Source organism: Natator depressus, chromosome 2 (assembly GCF_965152275.1).
Source record: "Natator depressus isolate rNatDep1 chromosome 2, rNatDep2.hap1, whole genome shotgun sequence".
Classification (NCBI taxonomy): Eukaryota; Metazoa; Chordata; order Testudines; family Cheloniidae; genus Natator; species Natator depressus.
The window spans coordinates 217,510,207-217,534,033 of NC_134235.1; the positions used below are offsets into that span (position 1 = coordinate 217,510,207).

At 39.9% G+C, this 23,827-nt stretch overlaps 1 protein-coding gene across 1 annotated transcript in view; it reads right to left on the reverse strand.

Annotated features, from left to right (window-relative positions):
- Positions 1-23,827, reverse strand: part of LOC141981734 (putative acyl-CoA dehydrogenase 6) — a 125,372-nt gene that overhangs the window by 66,930 nt on the left and 34,615 nt on the right. The gene's annotated exons all lie outside the window — the stretch shown is intronic.

Here is a 23,827-nt window from a genome sequence, read left to right on the forward strand (position 1 = left end):
AGTCTGGCATCTGCTGTGCATCCCACAATGCACAGCAAGAAAAAAATTCCCAGAATATACACTGCTCAGCAGCGAAGCAAAGGAGCAAGGGATACCCTCTGAGAACACCATGCCATCAGTTCTCAGCAAACCCCTGCCATGTGTACACAGTGATGCCCACTGCATACCATCCCATGCACAGTTTGTGTACTGCACATTACCTGACACAGCAAAAAAACTACAGATTAAACCCCCGTGTATACAAGCCCTATGTGTTTGTGCAGCACCTAGCACAGCATGACCCTAAACTCAAATGGAGTCTTTAGAAGCTATTGTTATACATTATCATAATTTTCAATGTAATTGATACTTGGAATTTTTGCTTCTTAACCTTTTCGCTGCTTTTTTTTTTTTTAAGTACCTTAGGATCCTGCCTTTACTGTGTTCAATTTAATGATTTTCTTTTATACACCATTGCTGGTTTTCTTTTGTTTGAGGGGTGGTATTTAGGATACGGGTTCCTGGATACAAATTAAGGGTGGAGGGGTTATAGCATTTAATTAAAAAAAAAAAAAAAAAAAGCCAGCAATAGACTTCCCTCACCATGCGTGTGAATTTTTTTCTTCAAAAGGAGTTTCCACCCAAAAGGCTGTATATTTCTACAGGCATTTGATTGTCTTAAGAAACACTTTGAAAGTGGGTCAGTGATGAGTTCTTTGGGTGTAGTTTTCTTCCCATTCCATCACTATCTACATCAATAACAAAAAGTGTGTAAACAAACCAAGGTACAAACCATTGAACTCTCAGGATTTCGTAATGGGAATGCCAGCAGCCATTTAACTGCAGCAGCCCTGGCAGGCACAATTATAATACAATTTATCACTGAACACACACCACGCTGAAGAATACATAATCACCATACCAGCAGGTTGAGACCAATAATTGTATATTGAATAAATTAGGCTAAAACAGTGTGCCTTAAGGAAATGATAAGATGTCAAGGGGATCTGTAAGAACTGAGAGGAGTTTTAAAATAAATGCCTTTTGGAGTCCTCTACACCTCCCTCCTCTCCCCTTGCCCCCACCCCTTTATAACTTTTGAAAACAATAACAGAACTACTGCATGAAAATATGTTAGAAGACAATAATAATGTTACCAAATCTGCAAATATTTAGGGTCAGATTCTGACATTGTTCCTCATCTGGAATAGTACCTCACTTCATGAGTCATCTCAGTGACATCATGGAGTAAGTGTGTCAGAATCTGGTTCTTCATATTTATGAAGATTTTCTTTTATCTGGCAGCCTTGCAACAACTTCTATATAAATTAATGTTCTTAAAATAACACTGTCTAAAAATTAAAAAACCCAAATGCTACAATCATGTATGTGTTTGAATCTCAGCAGCTTTAATACCTAACTTTAGTGCCATACTGCATTTCTGAAAAGAAATTTAATTTGCAAATATATTTATATTGTTGATTCTTATACAGGCGCGGTGGCATGCATCTGTAATTCCAGCTACTTGGGAGGCTAAGTCTGGGGGATCGCTTGGGCTCAGGGGTTTGGGGCTGTGGTGCATTATGTCGATCAGGTGTCCAGTGCCACTGACAGCCTGGCCAGTGGGTGGCTGAAGGACTGGCTAGAACAACACGCATGACGTGTTTTGATCGGTGCTCTCTCTGTGACAGCTGATGGACCGATCTATCCAGGTGATTCTTATGCAATAGATTGGGAGCTATGATGTAAAATGTTTAAACTCAAAAAGAAAAATGAGTGAAAAGATTCACAAACAAAAACATCTACTTCTCCCTAGGAATCAGTTATTTATTGGGAAGACATTTAAGAAAATCTCTCACGAGCACTAACTTCCTGAGTTAATACCATCATGGCTGAATAACCTAGTTCATAATACATCTTGGAGAAAAGGATAATTGAAAATCAGAATTTTCCCTCCCTTGCCCTGTGAAAAAGATACTTCAAAGCTACTATGTTACCCACTACCTCTCCAACACACGCACACGCACGCACAGGAGCGAGGGGGGGACATTGGCCGGAAGAAAAAAATGTTTGTGTACACTCTACATTTTTAAACAATTTCCTGGTATTGTAACATAAATTCTTCAATGCATCTATTCTATTTGAAAAGGACCAAGACCTGGCAAACCCATATCAGACACTGGACCTTTACAAATTAGTAAATGAATCATCTGAAATTGACCATGACTTTCCTTTTGAGAGAGAAAGTAAACAGGGCAGGATGTACACCTTATGCACCCCTAGGCACAGCATCTTCAGCCTCTCTTCCCCCCACCCACAGCTTACCTTTGTGTTTTCCATAAAAAAATTAGCCCACCTGCCCCAAGCAAGGCACAAGAGGGGGGAATGTACCTCTCCACATGGCGAGGGGTCTCCAGGTGTCTTCTGTCCCTCCCGCAGCCCGGCGCAGCAGCCACGCTCCAGCTCTGCCCGTGCAAGTGAATGGGCTGCCAGCCACACTTCGCCCTCTCCCTCCCTGGCACGGGACAAAGGCAGCGGGGCAGCCAAGACTGGGAAGGGACTGGGACGCTCCCAGCACCTTTAGCAGCCACCCTGCCCAGCTGCAGCTCATAGCGCCCCCAGGCGTGCTGACTCGGACGCTCACCCTGCTCCAGCCCCACATGCTGGGCAGCCACCAACCCATGCCAGGAGCCCGGCTGTCCATAGGGGAGCTGTATGTATTAACTTTTAACTGACTTTTAACTTTTAGGCCCCCCTAGAACACTGGTGCACCTAGGCATGTGCCTACTGTGCCTAATTGGAAAGCCGACCTTGGTTGTAAAGTGTTATATAAAGGTTTTCTTGACATGTGTCTGGGAGGACTACATTCCTCTCCATCATGTATTTTGTTCATGCCAAATACTTTTAGAGAGACTATTTTAGAAATGTTGGAGAATGTTTTAACAATTTTTATTGGCACCATTTTTTTCCATCTATCCAACCGTAATGTGAGGTTTCTATAGTACGCAGGCACTATTCAAAATCCCTGTGTGACGGGATCTATCAGACCTTCTCTGACTCTTGCTTAAGGAGAATTCATTCAAACCTGGCTACCAACAAGGTTGGTCCTTCAGAGGTCTAGATGCACTAGGAGGAGACACTGATCAGTTCAGAGCCAGCAGGTCAATTTAGAAGCTGTGCCTGCTTCTTTTCAGGGCAGTGCAAGGGGAGACTGGGACAGAGGATGAGCTCCTCACTGATGGGTCAGGTCAGAGCCTTGCCCTCAAGCACTGCAGCATTTGCCTTGGAGTTTGGTTTGTTTAAAGGTGCAGAGGGACAAGTCTGAGTTTGTTATTTTTATTGAGCTGTGTACAGACTGATGCCAAGCTTACAGCACAAGCCCCCCTGCTCTGAGCACGCAGCTACAACTGGTGGACTAAGGCAGGGAGTGCCTGCAGTACAACTCTTGGCCCTGCAGGGGGTGCTATGCAGCAACCCCACTTGTGACACCCTACTGAAGTATTGTTAACATGAAATTATTAAAAGACAAAACAGGATCCGACAAATTGCATACATAATATTAAACACATTTTGTGTCTTTTCACTGTTGCATTGTTAATTTCCTCCTCCTTTTCTTTACCGCAGTCATTTGCTGGGCAATTAGGTCTAATTTAGGGCTAGATTATGGCATCAGGGCTGTTTCACACTGGGGCATTCTGGCAACTGGAGATCAACGGTGGGTAGTGATACTCTGGCCATGCTTTCTTTCTCCTAGGTATACCACTATGCCTAAATCCTGAACTACAGCAAATGCACACCAAGAAACCCTTGGATTATGGACCCTTTTCAACAGTGGGAAAGAGCTACTAATTTGCTGTAGTAGCTTGGCTCTTATTGTGTTTCTGATGAGGAAGAAGAGTTCTGCGTAAACTCGAAAGCTCATCTCTTTCACCAACAGAAAAGATATTACCTCACTCACCTTGCCACTTTAAATCAACACCAGCAAAAGGGCAGACTAAGCAGAGCAACTGATACATGAAGCACTTGAAAAACACACTCCACACCAGCTCCCACAAGGACTAAGCACATTGACCGGGCCAAAGTACATCAGTGACCTAAGCAATTCCACTCCCAAGCCATATCCTCTTATCTGCAATTTAAGGGAGTATTAGCTATGTCAGTACAAAACAGTCCATTCCTTACAGTGCAGATATTTCCTATGAGTCAGTTAAACAGGAATGTAAGAAAAATAATGAAAATACGAAGTTAGATTTTTTTATATAACTTAAGTGCTGCTATCCCTAGATATCTCCTCAGTGACTCAGTCTCTGGATAGGCTACCTTTTTCTCATATGGTCTCCAGCTAGGATACCCACCTCCCAATAATTCCAGGATATGCAGGCTGCCCATCATCATACTAAGTCCATTCACTCTCATTCTGCTGGTCTGAAACTGGTGACCCTGGCCTACCAATGCATCAGTATTGCCCTGTTGGCTTGTTTCTCTGTCTGCCTGCCTGATGTTCTGCTGGTTGGGTCCCTTGCTGGTCAGATCTCACTTGTACTTTGAGCTAAAGGCTCCTGACTTCCACCACCTATGTCCTTCCTATTGAGACAATCATACACCAGAAGAAGAACAAAGGAGCAACACTTTTACCCCTCAGGCCTTTAGAATATAGGCAGTCAGGCTGCACCTTGCTCACCAGGCTCACCTGACTTAATTTTCCACTCACCCAGAGTGAGCAGCTGAGGGCTTGGGAACAACAGTAATAATCTTTTACCCACATTACAACACTGAAAATTATTTACATCTTCACCAATAAGTGATGCAGAGGAATGGTTCCTTCCTCTCACATTTCCTTTTGGCTGCTGTGCCACTCTCTGACAAGGAGCAGCGTGTGTTCCCATGCAAACACAGCCAGGTACACCAGATGCAGAAGAGGTGTGGAGCCATGGCCCTGAGCCCTTTGGAGAGGGTAGTAGTCCCTGCACCCAGGAAAATTTAGATTGCAATTGCACCTGACCCCTACACAAGAGAAATCCTCCTTGGCATCCTTTCCTCTCTCTCTTTGTACACCCATAGAGAGCTGGACACAATATTCCTCTGAATGCATTAGGAAAGACTATTGTAGCAGAGGTATCAGGTGAGCCAAAAGCAGACCTCCTCCTTCAAGACAAATTATTACATTTAAATTGTGCTAATCATGTTTCAGCTGTCACTCTCTCTTTTGCATATCTTAGTGGGTCCCTTATTTTTAATTCTTATATGAAAAAAAATACCTCAAAAGCTAAAGCTGTACAGACAATACCATTTACAATATTGCAGTAGGGTTCACAAGAATTTCTGTGGTGAGCGTGTATGCTTCTATCATATATCTGTTTTCAGGTGTTTTGAGCGAAACACTAGGAAGTGCTAAGGCAGTCTCATTAACTATAGCCAAAGGACTGCAGGACCAAACTGCATGTGTGACAAAAATCTGCTCTGAATTCACACACAGCATTCTGCACCATATCCCAACACACACCAACTGTGCTTTTAAAAAAGGTCAACTTAGCCATTTAAATTGCAAGACAGATAAGAAATGACAATTGTTGTCTAGATTTTAAATGCATTTGTGGTCTTCTGCTACATAAAGTTTCATTTTAAAAAAATATTTCCAGTCCATTTGTCTGTAATGTGTATTTTACAATACACGTCTTCCAGAGAAAATAACAACATAACTAAAGGTTGATGTTCTACAGCTGAATGAGATAATTTTCACATCAGTTTCACAGGTAAATGACTTTATATTCTTTAATATTTCTACTGATGATTTGAACTGAGCTAGCAATGTTGGTTGCTGTTACACTACAGAAAACAAAACAAAGTAGAAAAACAGCGAAATTCACAAGAGAATAGGAAGCCATTACTGATCATATATACCTGGATTTAGATCTGGCTGAACTATTCATGGCAAATAATTTGACAAATTAACCCGGTTTTTTTGCCTTGTCTTACACTAGGTAATGATTTTTATGAATTTGTTCACTATTTGCCATTGTTTTATGAAGATTTCCTATGAACAAATTTCAGCTTTTAGAATCCACACAAATTTTTCACGGTCAGTATTAATTCGGCAATTTCTTTTTGTTATTTGAATTGTGAAATTGTTCACTGAAGAAACATGGGATTGTTTCCATTCCTTGCCTGGATAATCAGAAGCTTTACAGTTTCTGAAACAAATAAGTGTATCCATGAAAATTTGAACTTCTCCCTAAAATTCCTAAGAATAAAACCCATCCAAACTTTGTGAACAATGCATAAAAAGGGGTGATGGATAGCCGTGAATTGAGTTCATTGGTTTTATTTGCATGCATTTTTGATTTTTGCAATATTAATCCAGTTCTACCCTGGCTTCTGGCATCTCATGTCTGCACGACACCATAAAGAAAAATGCTATTTTGAATATGCTTTCACAGGTATATTTGAGGACTTTATTTGTTGCTTTAAAAACCATTAGAAGTTAAAATACTGCAGACTATCTTACTTCTGGGCAGACAATGAAGGTTCAAGGAGTTGGAAAACAAAGCCTAGGATTCACATATATATTTTAATTTGTGTTAATTAAGGCAAATTCTGCTCTAAATAGGCTACTATTTAACATGAAAAATAAGTGATATTTACTGTAGAGTCTCTCTTTGTTTTTAACTTGACTTATAGTGACCACTGTGCCTTTTAATATGAAAACTACATTTGAAATTACTTATGCCATTGTTATTCAAGGTGAATCACAAAGAAGACTAAAGTATTTCCTTAATTTCATTTGAAAATATATATATGAAGATAAGGAATTTAGAAGAAAGAGAGAGAGTTTTATTGTACCATGTCTCCTTTAATCACCGTTTAACTAAGCTAAACATTATTTAGCTCTTTAATCTTTTCTCAGAAATCAATCCCTTCAATTATTTTTATTTTGTCCTTTCCCGAACTCCCATCAATTTGCCTACATCTTTCAAGTGGAGGTAACCCCAAACAAGAACTCCAATTTCAAATGCTTGTCAACTTTGGAGATGTTTATATTCTGAATGCCAGATCCATAGCAATCTTCTGGATCTGGATGTCTAGGAAAGATCAATTTCCAATTCTGATATCATTATTAATTATTATTATTATTACTCTTGTAATATCTGTGCTGGGCTGCTGCAGAGGGCAGCCATCCAGCCAATACAAGGAACATAAATCAAATTGTAATAAATGCTCTCACAGACACATAGGCAATGGAACTGCAAAACTGTAAATGAGAGCAGAATATGGTTCAGTGTTTGTTACAGATTTGTATTTCTTCTACCACAGAATGGCTATCCTCTGCAGCAACAGAACAAAAATATTGCAAGTGTCACTTATATGTGAACTTTTGAAAATGTATTTCTTGCTGACACAATGGTGATTTGTAAAAGCAATTTAAAATCAAGATGACAGTCTCAGAGATTATAACAATATTAGGTTATGTTACATTTTGGCCTACCCTACCCAGGAGTGCACCTTGAAATGTTCTTTGTATTTTATTTGAAAAAAATCAAGGACAATAAACTGACACACAGAAACTAGAAGGCATTTTAAATCAGATCTAAGGTTCTTTTAATAGTGATTAGACTTGAGATATGCCAGAAAGCATTTTTGTTTGTTTGTTTCAGATTCATAAGTGCTCAGAACCAAACTGAGGCACATATAGCACTGTGAAATCTTTCTATGTGGCTGTTCCAGACTGTATAATTTATAGCTAATTAGCAAATAGATACCTCACCTAGAAAGGACTTCACTAGGTAGGTCATAGGACCTAGTGTGACTGATGAAATTATCATATTTATCTGTTTTCCTATAGGAAAATAATGTCACTGATCCAATTTCTCAGTCAGGGGTGCTGCAATCACCCTGGAGTTTCAGTTCCTGCTGCAGAATCCTGCTGACATCCCTCCAGTACTGAGTGTCAAGGAAGCATGTAGACTCGCAGGCTACCACAAATAACATTTTACACATTTGGAGTGTCATATGGCCAATCATCTCTGCTCATTTTCTTCCCTTCAGCTACATGTGAATTACACTGACAGCTGTCATAGAAATGTAGTATATAGAAGCTTATAATACTAACCATAGGGAGCAGGCAGGTCCTTAAACTGAGCTATTCTGGTTTTTACCAACTGAGGATCTGACCTAGAAGTCTACATTACCCTTACTATTCATTTAATAGATAGACAAGTCGAGTGCAGTAATATCTTTTATTATATCTTTTCTGTTGGTGAAAGAGAGACGCTTTTGAGCTTACACAGAGCTCTTCTTTAGGTCTGGGAAAGATATTCAGAGTGTCATAGCTAAATACAAGGTGAACAGATAGATAAGCATGAAGAGTTAACACACGCTGTGAATGACCATTCAAGGTGAAGCAGGCAGTTAACATCTCTGCAGTCATAGGACAAATGTAATGTACTTCATCCGCTGCACTGAACATGCTAATAACATCTATGTGCGTGAAACAACACAATCACTATGCTCCTAAATAAACTCTCACAGAAAAATGATAAAAGACAAAAACACCATATCACCCATGGGTGAACACTTTTCACAAAACAATCGCTCTATATTATTCCTCTTGTTCCTCATCCTCAAAGGAAATCTCCACAACACCTTCAAATGATGAGTTGGGAGCTCAACTTATTAACTTTGCTAGACACTTAAAATCATGGATTCAGTAAAGACACTGGATTTATGGCTCATGGCAACAATTTGTAACCCACCAACCCTCCTTTGTTCTCTGACTGCAGAGGTATTGACTGCCCACTTCACTTTGAATGGTCTCCTGCAACACGTGTTAATTCCATATGCTTAACAATCTGTTCTACTTTGTGTACACCTTGAGTACCTTCCCCAGATCTTAAAAAAAAGCTCAGTGTAGGTGCAAAAGCTTCTCTCTTTCACCAGCAGAAGTTGTTCAAAAGAAGAGAATACTTCACCCACCTTGTCGCTGTAATATCCTGGGTCCAACTCAGCTACAACAACACTGCAAACAATATTAATTTAATTGGAAGTTTATGTCACCCACTGCCAAGGTATTCTCCTCCAAAAAAATCCCAATCCCTATTATAATCAGCCAAAAGCCTGGTATTGGAAATAATATCAGAACTAAATGAAATATGAAAAAGGTGTGGGAAATTTTCAAAATTAGTATGTTGACTGGCTGCGGATTACCACTGTGTTTCTTACCTACAGCAATATTACCACTGGTGCAGGTAAGCAAGATGGATGCCTAGCCTGCTAGATTTACACAGCATACAGCAGCACCACTGCCAACGTCTACCAATCTACCTCCAATAAATAGTTTCTGAACACTCTACAAGCCATAACAGGAGGAAGCAGCTTTGGAAGAATGCCGCAAGGCAAGATCCAAAGTGACAGCAGGGCAAACCTGAAGTCTCATTACTCTGTCACATAAACAGTTATAGAGAAAGCTAACAAAACTTACTTTTAAAAGTGAGGTCTCAATTTCACTTTGGTATCTTACCTTTGCCATATAAATGGGTGGGAGATTCAGGTACTGTACTTTTAATGAGAATTTGTGACATAGAACTGTTTAAGGAATGCTTAAACAAACTACAAAATACTAGCACATTTCTTATTTTCATGTTAATCAATATGCCAGCTTTTCTAACTTCAGTACAAATATTGGGCCAGATCTGCAGCTGGTGAAAACTGTCATAGTTCTATTGACTTCAATGCTATGACAATTTACACCAGCTGAGCCTCTGTCCCTTAGTCTGAAACATGATCCTCCTCGTCAGTGTGATCTCACCAAAATCACAATAGCTGATTAAGGAGACCCCCTCTTCGCTTCCAGCTCCATTAAAAAAGGAAAATAGCCTGACATCTACAGGGTTAGGTGGCAGGGAAGCAGGAATTTTGTGGAGCACCGAGGTGTCTAAAACTGTGAATTAGGTACATAAATCTGGGGTTTAGGTGCCTAAGTCCCTTTGTGGATCTGGATCTTAACTTCCCAGTTCTGTGGTCTTGCCATGGGACCATGTCCAATGTCTTCATGTTCACCCACAGAATGTTTGTGCAGTTAGTGTGTCTTTGCTTCTCTAAGTAGGCATAGATAATTAATAGAAAGTGCATTATTTCAATTATTTTCAAATTAAATAATTTTAAAACTGACTGAGGAGCAGAGCAAATAAACCATTTCATTGAATATTAAAGTCACAAGTGAGAATAAGCACCCACAGAGGTCTTCTTTCTGTGCGCCGCTGCCAAAGCCCAGGGGATTTAAAGTTGCTTGCATTAACTCTGATTAATTGCTGTTGTGAGTTTGTAATAACATAAGCTGTGTTAAATATGTATACATGCATTCATATTTATAGAAGAGTTGCAGGAAATAATTTCTCAAAATTCTTCTAAAAAAAACCCCACTCAGTAAAACCTTTTCCAGAGAATTTCCACTTCTTGCAATAATGTGAACGCTTTGAATATTACAAAAGTATACACTACAAAATAACATTGTGTACTATGAAGAATATACAAAATGGGTGACAGCTCTCACTGGTTCAGTAGGCAGGATATAAATAAAGTATGTATGGTTTTTCTTCTCAGGAATGATGGTCCTTACTCTGACTAGGGTTGCCAGGTGTCCAGTTTTCAACCAGAACACCCAGTCGAAAAGAGACTTCAACATTCAAACAAACTTTACAAAAATCTCTTGTGCTTCAATATCTTCTGCAGAGAAGTTTAATAAACTGCTTAGTTTACTAAACAAGAGCAATTGTTATACTCAGTATTAGGGAACATTAATTCAAATCCTGTTCAAAATGAATGTTGAATTGAGAGGGGAAAACTATGAAGGTGTAACCTTTTTAATTACATCTTAAAACAGTTGGCCTGTGCCTTTTTTTTGCAAACGATGATGTCTGGATTCTGCTAATTTGTTCCAAATGCCACTTTGCTCATTTGACCATTAAAAATACTTTATGCTAAGCCTCAATATTCCAGCAATGGGAAAATGAATAAAACTCCTGTTGAAGAACGATTCCAGGTGCTGTACTGTGAACCGATAAGAATGCAGTTTAATGTTTGTTACGCTAAGATGAGCCCACATTTCTGAAATTGACAAGTTCTTTGACTGGAAAAGGTCACAAGCAAGAAAAAGAAGAAAGTGTTTATTTTTTAAAATGTGTTCTTGGGGTTCCAAGCCTATTCATCTTTCTCTCTCGACCAACCATGGGAGTCATTTCACCATTCGGAAAAAGCAGCTCCCAAAGGCTATGTGGATCACAGAGCACAAATGGACAATCCTCATAATCAGGAGTTTCGGTTATGGAGCATGAGGTAAACATGAGGACTGGATTGGGACTCAAAAATCTGGGTTCAGTTTGTTGCTCTGCCAGACTGCCTGTGTAACCTTCAGCAAGCCACTTAATTTCTGTGCCTCAATTCCCCATTTACAAAAGGGGAACAATATTTCCTTTCCACAACCTTTGTTATCATGTCTGTGCAGACTATAAACTCCTCAGGCCAGAGGTTGTATCTTTTTATTTGTATGTACAGTGCCTAGCACAACACAATCCTATTTCTAGGTACTACTTGAAGACAAGTCATAATAACTCTCTCTACATAATTAGGAAACTAACTAGTTGTTTCCCTGGTACCCAAATTTAAATCTTGATTTCATATTATGTTTTCTATGTGAAATTGTTCGTTTACCTCCTTTTAAAAATACATTTTAAGGGCATCATTAAACTAAATTTCAAACCACTTTCTGTAAACAGAGACAGTTTAAATGTCAAGTTATGTTAACTACGTCACCGTTGATTGTTTTAGCAGAGAAATCCAGCTATTTGGGATTGTGGGCAGAGTTTGGGGTTGTGAATTGTATTTGCGGAACTTGACCCTTGTCTAGAATGCCCTGTGGTGACTAAAACGCAGTGATTCAAATGAAATCTTTATTTATTATTTGAGTGAGCTTGAATTTTAACTTTTGTTTCCTCTCTGTAACTATTAATATGCTTGAATAATTTAGTAATTAATATGTTCATTTCTAGTAATTAAACCATAGAGTTTTGTAGTTACTTTTAAAAAATAAGTCACTGATTATACTCAATATTAAATTAAAAGCAGCATCACAGTGTCAAAAATAACGTCCTATAGAATAATCTGCCTTTGGAAGGTAATATTGTATAATTATTGCCATCTTCACATGAAGTCCTTTGTGTTCCAAAATATACTCTACCCTCCTACATAGAGCATGAGATTATAGAGTGTGTGGAGACATTTTCAGAACATGAACCTCTACTATTCATTATGGTACTTTAATAAAACATTAAAAATGAGTGAAAATTATTTAAAATTAGTATAGGATTTTTTCCTTAAGTGCTATTTGCTTTTCATTCAAAAGACTTTTAAGTTACTATTAGGACAGGATCAAGGGCCCTATTGTTCAGCTACTCCCTGTAGAAGTCTGCAAATTTTCATTCACAAAGTTTTCTATATATTCCATTGCAGGGGAGCTTGTCCTTACCCCTCATTGAAATAGGAGGAGGAGTGACCCTTGAAACAAATGATCTGCTGATATCCATGAGGCTCTCATTGGTCCTCCTAGTGCTAGTTACTTGGTATTCTGGTTTCTTTGGAGTCAGGCTGCCAGGGAGACCCTCACACTAGCTGTCATTCGCCTAGAAGGATTCAAATCACAGAGTAGGATAGCAGAAAAACATTAACTGGCAAGTTTCCGGAAGACCACAATGCCATGTGAAGTGGCCATCCTCACAACTCTCCATTCCTCCCAGCATTCACCCTGAACCTCCCAGAGCTCAGCATAAGCGGGAAACATGAGAGGTGGCAGTCCTGCCAGGCAAAATTTACAGAATGGTTTTTGTGTGACTACTTCCTTCTGGCCGCACACTTTCAATGTATTTAGCTGCAGCAATCTCATTAAAACCAATTAATGGTTATTGCAGTGTTAAACCTCAGGATTTTGATACCAATCTCATGTTCTAAGTTTTGAACTCTTCGGTTTATCAGTACTGATACTGGACACCAAGTTATTTTTCATTTTGAGGATTTTATCTTAATCTCTTTCCTTACGCCAGGACGAATGAAAAACTGTTAAAGCTTTAACAGGATGAAAGACTTGAAAAGATGTTGAAACTCTGTACTTTTATTTACAGTGTATTTCGGAAGCCTACTTAACTGCTTGAAAAATATCACTGAGAAAATCTGATTCATGCTGTTCCATTACGTGCCATACCCTTCCCATAAACAGCAGACTGATGAAATATTTTCCTCCACTTACTAAATGAGAGAATGGTACTGTACTATACAAAAATGTACAAAGATCCAGATTCTGATCTTAGTTATGCAGATGTAACTCCAGAGCAACTCCACTGATTTCAACGGATTTACACTGGTGGGAATAAAACCAGAATTTGGCGCACAGTCTTCAGCGTTTGTGTGTACACACACACACAGAGTTAAAAAAAAAGTTTAAAATATCCTGCAGAATCCACAATATCTTTTAAATATTTTGGTGGCCTGATGGTGACTTAACCCCCCACCTCAAAACGACAAATTATGATAATGGCATAGAAAAAGTTCAGATAGCCAAAAATTAAACCTCTGTCTTTCGTAGCTTAGACACCAGGAGAGAAGAAATTGGATTGTCTTCATCAGTAAATAAAAGTTTAATTGAATGTTAATTTGGAAAAGAAAATTAGGAGCTTGAATATAGTTATGATGTAAACTTGATAGAAAAAAAAGCAGATTATTTCCTGTGGAAATAATTCCTTCTTTACACAAGAAAGGTATTCCAGAAATTTATCTCATCCTCACTAAGAAACCACATCTTGCTCTGTGACAAACATGGAAGTTCTATGACTTCCACCCTCATTTCATCACAAAAGGAAAGAGAGAGGGACAGGTACAAGGGTTTTAACCGATTCTTGATGTAAGCAGGATCTGAGTGAGCTCCCCCTGACATCTCATGATGAGCTGGGGAAGAGGACTTCAGCAGCAACTCTTGTTTGCATGGACACACCCTGCCTAAGCGAGCCACATGATGGAGCTGCTTTTCCCAAATGATCAATTTTGACTGGTGTTGGGTTACAAATCTCTTCAGTATTGAGTGCAGGGGTTATGAAATGTTATCCTTATTGAATGAGAAAAGGACAGCAGAACTGTACATAACCTTCCCTGATTGAGAGGGGTCACCCTAAACAGAACTTAATTCATTAAGTAGGCGGTAGGGGATACCAAACCCCAGTGAAAGGAGAGAGGGTGGTGATCGGTGTTCCTACCTGAGTGGGTGGGCTCTTCCTAGGGATTCCTAGACACCATTTGACCCTCCCTTCCCCACTGTTTAAAGACAGAGCTGCTAAGAATCAACTGAAAGGCCTTATTTCATTCGGTCATTACTAGAGCTGAAATCAGTGATAACCACGTATTGAACCTTAGCTCTCGTGTGGGACAGTGTTGCAGAGAAGGAGCCTGCACTAGCAGTGAGGTTCCCTGCTACCTGCTGAAATCGGTGACAGCTGAGGTAAGTGGTGGAATCTCAGAACATGACATTGTAGCAGAGAGAAAGTGGTAGCAGAGGCAGCAACAGCCAATGGTAGCAGAATGAAGGACAGAGCAGCAGCCAATAGCAACAGAGTAAACGGTGGTGGCAGAGGGCAGAGTGAACGACAGCAACTGTAAGCCAGTTACAGAGGTGGTGCAGCAGTTGAAGCATTGCTCTATGCTTTCCTTCCCCCAGGGTGGAAGGCAAACTTGTGAACACAACTCTCGGTCTTCACTGACCAAGGACAGCAACTGTGAGTGGGATGCAGTGGAGGGAGAGGGGAGTGGAATGTTAAAGGAACATTTGTTTGTTGAACTTTCACACCACAAGGTCAGAAATTGAGGCAAAGGACACCACACAGCATACTCTGGCATGGGTGTTTGCTCCTGGTCATACGCTCTCAAATCGTGGTTGTGGTGTTTTCCCAAATTAATGCTGGATTCCTCTTCCCTTTTAATTAAAAATTTTCTTTGCTACACACAGACATAGTGTTGGTGAGAGGGAAAGTACTTCCACTTAGAGGTGCCCAGGTGGTGGTGTTAAATTTTCCTAGATTACGGGGTAGGGCCTCAAGCCGATTCTGTTTTGTATTGTTAAGACGAAACCCTAGATACCGAACCCGACCCTTGTTACTGCCAACTCCACTGGCAGAAGGATTATGCTAAGGCTATACTGTGATTGGTTATGCAGTTTTGCACAAGTGGAGAATAGGCGGGTGGGGGTGGGGGCGAAAGCTTCCTTTATTGGATTGATTTATTAGAGAATGTAACAGGGTTGCACTCACCTCTCGCAGGTGCTCCCTGGCCGAGTGTGTGTGCCTGCACTCTCTCATGCTGTGGTGTGTCTTTGGTGACTCAGCTCTCTGGCCGAGTCACGCACAGTCTGTCTGTGTGATGAAAACAAAGCAAAACCCCTTCTGGGATACAAATCCAAAGGGATCTCTCTCAGTGCCCCCTGTATTGTCTCCCACAAGTTGTCTCCGCTCCGGGATAGAGCAGTGCCCCAGAGCTCCCTCCCTGGTGACAAAGTCTTCGCCCTTTTAAGGGCCTTTCTGGCCACAACTCTCCAGCTGGGCCGCTGCAGTTCAGTTCCCCCCTCTGGGGGTGCCTCAATGTCCAGGCCAGTGGTAACAGGGGTTGGAGTGGGCGACCCCACACACTAGTCTGGGTCCCAGCCCAGGGATACCATAGATAGCAGCTGTCTGCTCTGTCTCTTTAACTATGTCACACAGCTTCTCTAATTTCCTGGGCCACTTCCCCATGGCCCCATGCCATCTTCACCCTTACCTCAGGGCCTTGTCTTAATGGAGTCCCAGCAGCCAGCCCCAGAGCACCATCCACTCTCCTCCAGCTCTAGCAAGAAACTGCTTTCAGTCTTGACCTGCAGCTCTTCCTATATTAGCCTGCTGAGACCTGATGGGTTGCTTCCCACACAGCCGTTCTACACAGCTTGGAGGACCCTTCTACTGCCCTTTTCCGGGGCAGGGTGTGGCAGGGCCACAAGGCCTCCAGCAGGGGCCTCAGGTCCTAGTCCACCCCATCACAGAGAGTTACATTCCATCAGCCCAAGGATTTGGAGTTGAAGAGAGTTCCACTCCAAAGCTAACAACGTATCACTATCACAAATATAGGTCCAACAGTTATTTAAAGGAGCCCTGCAGTTTTTGTGGAAGCTGGCTGGTTTATGATGGTTTAGATTTATATTTCAAATTTAAAGGCAATTGATTGTCTAGAAATAAGAAAATATGGTGCCAGTCTGGCACCCTCAAAAAGATACATTGTTCAATTTAAAATTAATTCTACAAACATAAACCAGAATGCAGAGCAACCTGCAGCAATGCTGGAACTTCCCCTCTACCAGGGGACCCCTAGAGGGGACACCATAGCCCATAAAGTGAGTGGCATTGGCTGGAAGGGAGCATGAGCAGGACAGCAGAGGATGTACTTTCTTAGTGGAAATTAATTCTCTCCCCCCAGATGGACAGCTCCAATCACCCACAGAATGCAGCAGTATTACCTACCTTTCTCCCACCTTTGGGGGGAGGGGGTGTCAGCAGTGCAAGGAAATGCAATTCTGAGTAGCCAGAACCTTGATTTTTAAGGTTAAGTCAGGTGTAAACACCGGAATGTGAGAAATATGGGAAGCACTATTCTTCTTGTGAGGAAGGTCATCTGTAAATGGGTGACTTTTAACTATCTATTAGAAAATTCAGAGAAGCACTGAATAGATAAATGAGATGTTATTTTTAAACGATTCCCTTTTGTGCTGCAAAGCAGCCCTAGGCATAATGACACTGGCTTACTGCAGAGGTTATTCTACCTACATAGATCTGAAGAGAACATGGCTAAGCACAAGACAAAGGGGAAGCAGAAGGAGTTTGAGGAGCTTTAGAGAAAGAGCCATGTTTAAACTATTAGCCAAATGTTACATCAAAGTTGTCCACAGGAAGCCTTTGGTTGTGCTAGAAAGAGCTCCAAGATTTGCCTCAAGAAACAGGGAAAGAAAAACATTAGCTAACACTTCTTTGTGCCAGTTTACATAGTGCTTCTCTCCCTATTGAGACTATTTACAGGAAATATATATTGGAAAATAAAAGTAGACTAGGGCTTGGTCTACAGTAGCAATCTAGTTATGTCGACCTAATTCCCGGTATCTCAATGGGAGAGCTCCTCCCATCAACATAGCTACCGTAGGCATAGATAGCATCTTCACTGAAGCGCTACAGTGGCATAGCAGTGCTGCTGCAGCCTTTTAAGTGTAGACAAGCCCTAAGAAAAAGTTACAGTATTCCTCCCCTTGGGTCTATTTTCGATTCATTTTTCTACTAAAAAATAAAAAAAATTGTCAATTTCTCAGGTAGAACAGTTAAAAAAAATCCAAAATCCAAGTTCTATTAAAATCAAAGAGAATGTTAGCATTCACTCCACTGACCCCAGGATTTGACCCTAACTTCTCAGAGCTATTATGATAGAAACAGAAGAAGCAGAATCCCCCTATTAGCATTCTAAAGGGGGGAATTGCTTTATCTATCTTCCAAAATAGAAAATCCCTGATTAGATTACGGAAAGACTCCAAAATAAAGAAAGAACAAATAAGGAAGTCATCGTGTGTATATCCAATTTAAATTTTAATAAGCTTTTCCCATAAAGAGAAGGGAAGTAAATCCTTCTGTCTAAATCTGTCTCAAATCATTGAAAATTTCACTTTGAACAAAAATGATTTTATAGCAAGTAGGTAGTGAGAAAAGGGAACATGTTTCAAAAGCATTAGGTTTCAAGCATGCCAGATATATATTACTATGAAAATTGCCAGTTCTGGATTTGTTTTGTTTTTGGTTTCTAAAATGAAGAGTCCAAATTTCCTCTACATTTTGCCACAGAATACCAGTCAGAAGAAACAAAATACAGGGAGAGTGTACTTACTGGGTGTGTGCTTTGTGAACTGTAATTTTATTGATAATACATAAATAATTTTGACTTCAAAGAGATATATTTAAAAAACAAGTAGAAATATTCCTCCATTGTCAGAGGAACAACAAGTGGACAACACCAATGCCAAAAAACAGAATTGGGTAAGAAAACAGTGTAGCGACTCAGCTGGAAAATTATAGTAGAAAGCTATGTCTGAAGAATGTTAGTAATATTAGGAAGGAGAAGCCAACCTATGCTGACATTGGTAGTCTGTTAAAAGTGGTTCAATAATAAATAATTATTTAAATACATCATCAAGAAGGAGGGTTTTCCTGTGGCTTGAGTGCAAAGTCAGAGATATACTTCAAAAGCTTCCTCTCAGAGGTTGTGCATGGGGGGTGGAGAAATAGACTGAAATATTGAAGACATCGGAGATATTTTGGAAACACTTGAACTTTGAACCTTTGTCCCTACTGAATCAGGACACCCTGCAAACCGTCCTCTCCTAGAAGAAGTTATACAGAAGGTAGGTTGTGCTTTCACAATAAGTCAGGAAGAAGGGGAGATGAAATGAAATCTCTTCTACACAAATAATGAGAGTACCAAAAGTTAAGGAATTACCTTACTGGATCTGACCAGTGGTACATCTGAATCCAGTACCCTGACTCTGACATGGCCAATACAGATACTGAAGAGGAAGGTACAAGAAACCCCCTAATGAACAATTACAGACCTTCTCATAGTGTAAATATGTTCCTAACCCTCAGTTTATGACCTGACATGTGAAGAATTATATCATATATATATATATAAACTGCTCTAATGTAACTGTGGATGTTCCTCTTACCCATATAAACATCTAATCCTTTGGGGAACCTTACTAATTCTTGGCCTCAGTGATGTGTTATGGCAGTGAGTTCCACAGGTTAATCTGTGTGGCATTAAAAATAGGGCTGTCAAGTTACTAAAAAAAAAAAAAACCAATCATGATTTATCATGAGATTTAAAAAATTGCAATTAATCACAGTTTTAGTCTCTCTATTAATAAGAGAATAACATTTATTTAAATATTTTGGATGTTTTCTGCATTTAATAGGACTGGACCCAGGACTGATCCCTGAAGGAACCCTTTAGATATGTCCTCCCAATTTGACACCAAATCACTGATAACTGCTCTTTGAGCATGTCTTTTTTTCAGCCTGTTTAATTGAATCAAGACCATATTTCCTTAGTTTGCTTATAAGAACACCATGTGGGATTATGTTAAATGCCTTACTAAAATCAAGATATAATATATCTACCAGCATCACTGCCCACCCCTTAGGCCAGTAACCCTGTCAAAGAAGGAAATTATATTTATTTGGCATAATTTGTTCTTGACAAATCCATGTTAGCTATTACTTATTACCCTATTATCTTTTAGGTTTTTACAAACTGATTGTTTAATAATTTGTTTCAGTATCTTTCCAGATATCAAAGTTTGGCTGAATGGTCTAAATTTCTGAAGTCCTTCTTTGTTCCTCTTTAAAAAGACAGATACTATGTTTATCCTTCTCCAGTCCTCCGGGACCTCACCCATCCTCCATGGATTCTCCAAGATAATCACTAATGATTCCAAGATTACTTAAGCACTTTCATGGCTTCAATACACCTAATTTATCTAAATATTCATTAACCTGTTCTTTCCCTATTCGGCTCGTGATCCTTCCCCTGTTGTTAATATTAATTGTATTAAGTTTCTGGTCACCATTAACCTTTTTAGCGAAGACTGAAGCAGAATAGGGTTGGAGCACCTCAGCCTTCTTGACGTCATCTCTTATTAGCTTTCCTTCACCCACTAAATAGGGGGCCTACCCTTTCCTTCATCTTTCTCTTGCTCGTATTGTATTGATGAAGCCTCTTCTTTTGCCTTTTATATCCCTTGCTAGATGTAACTTATTTTGTGCCTTAGCCTTTCTGAATTTGTCCCTACATTCTTGCGCTGTTCTTTTGTACTCATCCTTAGCAATATGTCTATGTTTCCTCTTTTTGTAGGATTCCTTTTTGATTTCCAGGTCATTAAAGAGCACCTGAAGATCTATGGCTTCTCCCCACCACTTCATCTCCTGAAGTATGCACATTTTATTCATAATTTCACTTTACAGTGCACTCCACCCAATTAACTCAAAGTAGAGAAACAAAGCCATGATTTGTACTTGTGGCACTTACTCTGGTTTCAAGCAGGGCTTAGATCTATTGGTCCAAATCACAACTTTCTTGATTACGTCTGGGTTTTGCACCACTCAGGTTACATCAGTAGCTGGCCACTGATTGCTACAATTGGGGCACATTTCCAGTGTAGACAAGGCCATGGAAAGATTAAGTGACTTGCCCATGGGAAATCAGTGAAAGAGCAGGGAGCAGAATCAAGATCTTCCAACATTCAGTCCTATGTTTTAGTAACAAGACTAGTCCCTCTCCTCCTTAATACCCAAGCACATACATATATATACTTGCCAGAGATAGAGAAAACGCAGATCTTAACAAAGCAAAACAAAAATGCATGGTATTGGCATTCTGGCACAGACAGGACTAAAAGAACCTCATCACAGGTCACATCAATGACTTTTGGTGACAAAATTTTAAGTTGCAAAATCAGTGGAGTATCAAGCTGCCATTAGCTAAACTGCCTCCCCAAAAAGGTTTTTCTGTAACATTACAGTTATAGAAAAGCCGCTATATATTGCCCAAAACATATTCTTCTCTCCAGAAAAGGAAATGCCCTATACCAATGACTCACTCTCCTCTTTCTTTTCGAGTACATGTATGTTTGTGAGTTGGTTTCATTTGTAGCAATGACCAGAATATAAAGTATTTATGAGATATTATAATGGGAACTTTTTTAGTACAAGAGGTAAGTGGGGTTTGGGTTCCTTAGATATATGTTAGCTGGCATGTTAGAGACAAATAAGGAGCAGTACTTGAAAATTAAAACAAATGGCAAAAATTAGCAGATAACGAATGACTAGATTTTCCCTGAAAAGCCAGCCCACTGGCAGAGCTAGTGCTTTTCTTCTCTCCAGCTTCTTACCCGCAAATGTCTCAATTACAGAGTTAAAGAAACTGCCAAGGAAAGCATTAAAAATAGCAAAATAACAGCTTTTTCAGAACACCACCTCTCAGGAAAAAGCAGAATTCCAGGAATAAAATTTTTATTTTATCTGGCCAGGATTATGAGCTTTTGTGATTTTACTATTTTACTTGGATGCACTACTCGTTTGATTAAGAATTACACAAAGAAAGGAGGCCATGTGAACACACAAGGGAAAGAACAGCGGATGAAGCAAGACTGAGGGCGACCCGAATGTACACCAACTTTTGTTTTTCAATAAAATGAAGCTGACAGCGTAGATTTGATCACAAAGTAGATTTGGAAAGAACAAAATACAGATACTAAATTTCAGAGTACGATAGTTTTGTTTTCCTTGACCACACAATCCCAAGCACTTGGACAACAAGTCTAATATTTCTATGTTACAGCCATCCCTTGAGAATGCTGCATGTATAGTTCTAGCAACTGCTCCCAGCATATTATAAAAATTAATTTAAACAAAGTAGTAAAGAAATATATGTTAAAAAATGTGGGGTGGAAAATATATGCAGTAATTGCAAAGAACGACTATACATATTATTATTGTTACTTAGTAGCTAAAGTTTTATCTATATATTCCTGTTACTGGCAATCAACGACTGCTGCATCCATCTGAATATCAGAAAGTAGGGCAAGCGCTAATCTTTAGGCAGACCTTGTCTGCCTATTGGGGCGAGAAAGAAGGCAGAAGAAAAATGAACAAACCAGGAGAGCAGTATAAAGCGAATTACTGCTTCCTCCCACTGCCTCCTCTTGGAACCAGTTGCACCTATTTCTTCCTTTTCCCTCTCCTTGTTGCCCCAAGAAAACCAAGACACTCCTTCTTCCAAGTCCACTACTAGCAGCAGCAGCTCCGGAAGAGCCTGAGTAGCTAATCAGACCTCACAGAACTCAGCTCATATTCCCTGATGTATGTTGACACTACAGCAAACTGAGCCCTAACCAGCCCACTGAACCTGGAGGCCCAGCTCAATGCTACTCCCTATTAGAAAGGCTTGTGTTGTTTCTTACTGCCTTGCTGCTATTTCATTTTCCAAACATAGTTTTTGTATCCTACTGTGCATGGTTTTCTCTGGAATTATACTGGTATATGATTTAATTTGCCTTGAAATTTCATATTATGCACTCTCTATAAAGAACAGATTTGCATAATTCTTTTAAAATATACAAGAGAAAAAAATTCAAGGCCCCCAAAATTAAATTGTTGGCATGATGATGAATATCCTTTGGATAGAGTATCTTTTAAACAGACTCAGCTGAAAAGCATCCAGTAGCTCAGCAGCAGATCACCACAATTCTGAAAAACAGTGTTGAAACACACATTCTGCACAAAATACTTCCTGTTGCCTCTATCTAAAATGCTGTGAAAAACAACAACCAGCTTCACTGTATCCTATCCCTGTACTGTTTTGTACTGGATTCTTATTTGCAGGAAATAAGATTTGCTATTTCTGTTTTTGCAACAGGTTATTAGTGAAAGTTGGAAAAGCAGCTCCTAGAAGTGTACCTAACTAGCATCAAATGGTAATTAATTTATGCCACAATATCCCAATAAACCAATGCAACAAAGACCTGTTCTGTAAATTCTTTTTTGCATGAGTAATTCTTACTCACGTAAGCAGTCAATAAGACTATTCAACTGAATAATGGCTACTAGACTCCATATTAACTTCAAGTGGCACATATAACACAGCAAGATTTGGCCAGGACATGGAACAGAAACCTTCTTGGTCATACTGATGGACAACTTCCTCATGGCAAAAGAGAGAGTAAGACAATGGCACTGATACTACTCAACCTACCAGCTGCTTTTGATCACGAAGTACTGTTGACTCATCTATGTATCTAGGCAGAAGTCAGTGGAATTTCATTAAGCTGGCTTCTGTCATTCCTTCCCAACAGATCTCAGAATCTTGATGGGCAGATACTACTTCTTCCCGAGAACACTGACATGTGGAGCCCATAACTACTTTTGTGTAAAACCTACATGCAACCATTAGGAACAGTGTGCTGGTAACACAGATCTACACATTCTTTTCATTCAGGGAAGGCAAACTGTCCCACAGATGATAATATCTTGGGGGAAATACAATTTACACGAAGCCCAGATGGCTTAAACTAAATCCAGGGAAAATGAGATCACGATAGTCAAAAGAAGTAAGCGCCCTCAACTGAAGCCAAATGTGCTCTAGCAGTTAAGATTTTATGCAGTCTCAGTCATGCTGGAAACTCTGCTGACCATGGAGAATCAAACAACAACAGTTCACAAAGGGCACACCTTCTTCCATCTTTGACCAAAGTAAAGACTCTGCCCCCCTCCTCTGAGAGGAGGACTGGCCAGAGTAGTATGTGTATTCACTACCTTCAGGCTAAACTACTGTAGTGCTCTCCAAGTTTGGACAAGAATTTCACACAGAAGCCACAGAGGGGTTGGTACCCATCTGCCAAAGGGAACAAGCTGAAGAGAGGATATTGTACCAGTGTTCCCCAATCTACGCTAGATCTCCTAGTGCTACTGATTCCAATTCCAGGTCCTGAGCTCTGATACACAAAACAACCAGAGGAATATATATCCATGTCACTTAAAGCATACATATCCTTAAAGCAGAAATCCACCGCAGCAGTTTCAATCATTCAGCACTACACACTACTAGATACTGAAGTCACAATGGAACAGCAGAAAGAGCCTTTGCAACAGCAGACTCAAAACTCTGAAACAGCTCCCCTGCACCCAATGACTGTTATATCTCAATA